Here is a 6,734-nt window from a genome sequence, read left to right as displayed (position 1 = left end):
AGAGGTCTCCTCGATGAATGGGGTGTGCCTGCTTATATAGCCTCACCTCCAGGTGTAGGCAGTGCGGCTGATTAGGGCAGTCGGACAGGAATATGGGTCTGGTTCTCCTGGGGAGAGAGAGAGAAGACAGACAAACAACCCACACAGCCTGTCACCCCCCCCCCCCATAAAATGGGGCACATAAGGGACCCAAACCAGTCCCACCCAAACAAATATACAAACAACAATAACAAACAAATATAATAAACAAACAACAAATATAACAAAACAAATAGCCAATGTACCTACCCAACCCCAGCCATTGTTGTATGGAGGAGTTGAGGGAAAAACATCTATCCCCAAGTATATACAATTGTTAACAACTGGAATAGATAGAGGGACAGGAGCATTGATCATCTCTTGGTCAGAGGTAACAGAGCAGATTTCTGTCAATTTATTTTGAGCCCAGATAATTTACCATATTGGTCGAGATTAGATAAAAAAAATTGGGATGCATTGTAGTGCATTGTCTGTATAGACTAGTACATCATCAGCGTATAAAGAAAGATGCCATCGGCTCAAGAGAGAGCCCAAAGCCTAATGGGCTCAATGGGCAGCCCTGCCTAGAACTCATTCTGTGCACCATCTATGACGCGTAGGAGCCTCCTTACATTATCCTGTGTCTTGCTGGTCCTCGTGGTCCAGCTTGTGACCACTCTGACGGGTGAAGGGACCGGTCCACGAGAACATTGGAAAGTCTTTGTTATGCTGTTTTTTTACGAGTCATCTCTATCATAAAGTCTGACTGGTCATTTCAGAATAGATTGGGGGAATGTATGAAAGGGTTTAGACCCTGGAGCGGAGCAAAGTCTCATGCAGCCATCTTGCTTCCCACCTTCCCAAATGATGGTAATGTTATTGTTGGTGTGACTGACCGTCTTGAATGAACTGATTTCAGATTCCTCTATGACGCTGAAACCCAAGCAGATTTCTAGAGGGTGTTTACGAACATATTTACAAATATGGGTTTATTATTAAGTTTCGTCTTTTGATGTGCTTGCTGCTTAAAATACAACCGTTTATGCTTGTCAACAGATGCTAACTGCATATAAGCAATTGTTTCTAAGAAGAAAACACTGACAGTTTTCAGAAGTAAGTGAATAATAACATGAATTAACATAAGGTAAATGTACACTATTTTGCATTATTTATTAGTTTAAAAAGTCCTGATATGACTAATTTGCCTGACAGCGAACTTTGAACTTTGAACTTGTTCCCATAGTGTTGCTGCCAGAACGTTTGGCCATGCTACGTTACTGAGGGGAAATATCCTATGACCTATGCTAATAATATTAGCACCAGGCAGGCCAGCTTAGCAGACTTTTTCTTTGACTAAGAAACCCTAAATGAAAATGAATGCTGTACAAATATTCTCCCATTTCATCCATTTTAGATGATGACAAACAGACTGCTACAGATAGCTTTGAAGCTACAGCCAGCTGCTCGAGCTCATTTTATTTATCTTCAAATGTTATGATATTATACACTGTGTTCATAGACTCAAGATAATAAAACGCTGAAAACCTGTGTAGGCCTACTTTTTTTCACACAGAAAATGTATCAGGATTCTATAAGGGAATCAAGAAAGAATCGAATCGAGAAGCAGAATCGACAACATCTTATCAATTCCCACCCCTAATGGTTCCTTAATGGTATTGACATTATTTTCACTTAAGTGTCATGTGATAAAGATGACAAATGACAAAATAAAAAAATACAAAACCCACAAATGCAATATTTCCTCATAAGGTTTATTAATAGACGTAAAACAAAGTGGCCAGCGTTGACCTTTCTGCACAGAGAAGATCTGAGGTTTTTGTTTTTAGCAGAGGAAGTCAAAACAGATGAGAGGATTAAGTTAGAGATGAAGTCCCAGGACACTCATTAGAGAAGGGTAAGGAGAGAGAGCGCTCCCAGCTGGAGAAACCCTCCCTGGCTCCGGTCTCCCCTCCGGTCTCTCTGACGTCATCCTGCTACTGGACTACAGGCCGCAAGGACCTGTGAGCCAGGGTACAGATGATGAAGGGAGTTTTCCCCCATAAAGCCTTTTTGAAAAACAGTATAGTGTAATGTAATCCCCCTCTGAATAAAAGAGGAATACAAGACTAAAATAATTTAGATCAAATTCATGTACAATGCAAAACAGTAAATCATTATGATTATCTGTGAAACATTGTTTTTTAAGTTGTCGTATGATCTTCCATAATAACGAAACAAAAAAACAGTTGTAAAACCCATTGAATTTAATTGAAACCCATTTGCTTACTTACTTCCCCCTTGGAAGTCAACTTTTTTTTTCTGCCAGAAACAGGATCAGCCCTTAAATACCCTCCACTCTCTTTCCTGGTGACTGCATGCCTCTTTTCTCCTCTCCCTCTCTCCCTCTCTCTCTCTCTGCTCTATGGGGCCAGCAAGCAGCCCAATCCCTTTCTCAGGCCTCGGTTCCTAACCTAGATCAAATGTTAGGGTTTAAAAAGCTAAAGTTTGATGTGGATGAGCAACTGCCTATGGAACACTTTAATCCCTAATGCTGTAATGTATTTAATTTCACACCCTCTGATGGTGTTGCCCCTTCTTAGGATTACCCAAGGGGGGTGCTAGGCCAAGGGAGTGGGGTGGGGGGGGCAGCCACTGAAGGAGAGAGAGAGAGAAAGGGGAGGAGAGGGAAAAGGGGTGGAGAGAGAGAGAAAGAGAGAGAGAGAGCAAAGGGGGAAAGACACTGAAGAATGTGCAATGGAGAGAGAGAGGGGGAGGGAGGGAGGGAGGGAGGGAGAGAAAGAGAGATGGAGATGGAGAGAGAAAGAGAGAGGGAGAGAGACTTTCTAAACCCGAATATTACCACAGAGCTGGCTTCACGGAGGAAAGGAAAAATGCCACTTTACAATTTGGAATGCTTGTATTCAAATAGGAGGTCGGAGCTTTGGTGCGCCAAAGAATGTGTTGATATCTGCATTGTCATATTCCCCCGCCTCGATACGGAGGGAAAAAGACACCCTGGCAAATCCCATTGTAAGGCTTGGGAGCTTCATAAAGTTAAGGAGCAATGGATATAGTCTTGGCCTTTATGAGATGAGGGATCTATCTGGCCCTGGCTCCGAAGCCCTTATAAGCAAACGCAGGGATATTGGATGCAGTAACTCCGCGGGACGAGAGCACACACAGACTCCTTTATATCGTCCCCTAATATCCAATTTACTGGTTCAGGCCCACCGCCAAAGCAGCCCAGAGAAGTTAAAATGCACAAACGGCCAGCGTGAGACAGAATCGAGGCCAAGTTCTCTTTTCTTCTGGTCGCCAGAAGTTTGAGGTTTACAGAAATATGAAACTTTTTTTTTCTTTCTCCTTTCCCTCACTCATTTTTTTTCTCTCTGTCCATTAACCCAATTCATCCATTAAATAGACAAGAAACTGAAAGCAACACATAATTGGGATATAACGTGTGGTTATGGTTATAATTTGGGTGAGCACTTCCAAATCCAGTGAGTATAGCGAAACGCCATAAACAAGCAACATTGATTGGATATAATATGCAGTCAAAACATTGCCACTCTGGTAAAGGCCTTGCAACTTGACAGGGCAATTTTGTTCTGTTGGAAGGGAGGAAATATGGCGTGCTTAAAAAAAGTTTGGGATAAAAAAAAACAAAAAGTTAGAAAGTTTATTTTGTTGCGTATGCTTAAGAGGCATGGTATTCCTCCTCCACTGATCCCTCTTATCCTTTACTTAGCCTCCCTAAGTGGTCTCTCTCTCTCTCCCTCTCTCTCTCTCTCTCTCTCTCTCTCACACACTCTCTCTCTCTCCCTCTCTCTCTCTCTCTCTCTCACACACACTCTCTCTCTCTCCCTCTCTCTCTCTCTCACACACTCTCTCTCTTTCTCTCTCTCTTTTTCCCTTAAACACACACGCACACACGCACACACACACATAATCCTGTGCTCTGCGACTTTCCATCCTCTATTGCTGGATGAGTCTCCCGTGAACCCTGATAGCCATCTCAGCCTATGGCAGTATTTACTCATAACAAGGGCTTAGCCGCGGCCTCCCCAATAAGAATATATGGTGATTTATACGGCGAGCAGAGGGAATTGTGTTGCCCTGATGGTCTAAGCATTTTACACTTTGCTAAACTCTCCGGCACTTCTGTCTGTGGCTAAACCGCCTTTAGCACCAGCCCATCCCCTCGGCTTCACACCTTATTAAAGAACACAACAAATACAAAACACTGTGCAACTTCAATGCACTAAAGGGATGGTCACCAATCTCTCCTCAACTTGTGCTGAATGGAAGGATAGTTCAGGGATTTACATCACTTAAAAGAGCCTCTTTTTACAATCCTGTAGGTCGGAACTCAGCAAGATATACTTAAAGATTGTGAAAATAATGCTTTGAGGTTTTACGACGCGTGTTGAGACTCTTTACACAGAGGTGGTAAACTATTCAACGTATGGATAATTCATTGACACTTACATAATTTCTTGAATATGCCTTGATTTCGAAGGGCAGCCTCAAATGACCTCTGGGGGTCGCCAATGAAATCCGCTGCGTTCCACCAAAGTAACTTCATTTAGAAAGAGGTTACCGGTACATAAAGCTTGGAAATCTACCTGCATTTGAACATTTTATGCGCCGATTATTTATCTCCATTTCCAAAAAGGTCAAGCAGAGTGTGCCGAAGTCATAAAAATTCCCATCTCATTATTCGAGCATTTCTCCGGCCAGTGGCATCTTAGCAGTCAGGGGAAATGGAATGATATATCGGACGTGGTCAATAGCCGATCTATACCAACTCTGTTGTTGGGCTTTCACTTTGGAATAATTTATATCCCGGCTGATCAATAACTAATCTTGGGCATAGTCAGTGCTGAAATAAAGAGGAGAATGATGACGGTGGCGAGAGGCTGTGTGCTGGAACGTACAAGGTCGGCTTGGATCTCGTCCACCCGGGCAAGCTGAAGTCCCACTTCTGCACAGTTTTGGTGAAGAAAAGATGGGATGATGATGACAGTGATGCTCCTTATTGGGGGTTACAAGGAAGAGGTGTTTGTGAAGTGGAGAGAGAGAGAGAGAGAGAGAGAGAGAGAGACAGAGCGAGAGAGAGAGACTGAGAGTGTGTATGTGTGTATGTGTGTAAATGCACCTGTTACTGCACTGAAAGCAACTCCCCAAGAGGTCACACCTGGGTCATCACTGAACCTTACACCTCTGACGAAGTAAAGATAGCCCCTCACTGTCTGGCAGTGTCTGCAAAGGGAAGGTAAATGCAAAGAAACATGAGAAGATGTATATAAACCAAGAAAGAGAGAAAGAAAGAGAGAAACAGACACAGGAATAGATAAAATATGAAGTGAGAGAGAGAGAGAGAGAGAGAGGAGCGAAGGAAAGAGGGGGAGACTTAAAAGAGGGTAAGGAAAAAGAGAGAGCAGAAGAGAAAGCGAAAGAGAGAGAAAGAGCAATAGAAGGTTGCTGTTAATTCTTCCATATCTAAGCCTCTTTGCAGAAACTCTCTTTGTCTTCCAACTTCCAGTCATTAGAGCCTAATCCTATCAGCCGGGGGCTAATCTGAGGCCGTAGAGTTCAGCTCTCTCAGCTCTGCAGGACCAACACACCCCGACCAACACACACCGCAATCGGAGGGCTGTGGCCGCAACACACACCCGACCAACACACACGGCTGTGAAAGTCTCTAGTCCGAGACAAACCAACACACACCATTGTAGGAGCTTGCCTCCAACACTTATTCCAAAACCAGAAAAGAATACCTTTACGCACCTCCACCTTCCACAACAGTCTTTCAACCTAACCGAAATAACTTAAGCCGTATAGTCCTTAGCCCATAGTCCACAGGCTCATAGTCCATAGACTGCCCCATTATGACATTATTTTTGCTTCACCACAACACATTGTCAGCCACGGTAGCTTGGTTAAGTGTTTGTCTAATCCTACTGAAGCGATAGCACAAATGCGACTCTGCTTCTGACATTAACACACTTTCAGGATTTAATGACTGTGGTCTCGGATATTCTTTGGGAATTGTCAGCCGCGACACAACACAACAAGGGGGGATTTAGGAGATTTTATGCCAGCTTGTGTAAGAAGAGAGGAGGACCTCTTTTTCAGTTGGGGGGGGTGGGTAGGGGGTCTGGGAAGATAAAACCATTGGCAGATGAAACCATTAGGAAAGTGTTGCTCAATAAGCCTTGGTATTTTAATTTGGAGCAGAGCGGTTTGTGTGTATTTTTCTTCCACGCCGCTGCTCTTCACTGGGAGGTGAGTGTGAGTGTGAGTGTGTGTGTGTGTGTGTGTGTGTGTGTGTGTGTGTGTGTGTCTGTGTGTCTCTGTGTCTGTGTGTCAGTGCGTGCGTGTGTATGTGTGTGTGTTGTGTGTGTGTGTGTGTGTGTGTGTGTGTGTGTGCACGTGTGTGTAGGGTGTGTGTGCGTGTAGGGTGTGTGTGCAAAGGCTTGTTAGCAGTGAATGCGAGAGGGGGGGGAGAGAGGGGGGAGAGAGGGGGGAGAGAGCCAAAAGAGAAAGTAGGGATGGCGGCACCACTTGTTTGGCAAGTCATGTATGCCGGGGTGAGTGTGTTGTGAGTGTGTTGTGAGTGTGTGAGTGTGTTGTGAGTGTGTTGCGTTACTTAGCCCCAGCTGGGTTCCTAATCCGGCTAACTTTCATCAACATGTCAGAGTAGAGGGGATGGT

Source organism: Nansenia antarctica (assembly GCF_963989245.1).
Source record: "Nansenia antarctica genome assembly, chromosome: 19".
In the NCBI taxonomy this organism is placed as follows: Eukaryota; Metazoa; Chordata; class Actinopteri; order Argentiniformes; family Microstomatidae; genus Nansenia; species Nansenia antarctica.
This window is presented reverse-complemented; position numbering follows the sequence as displayed.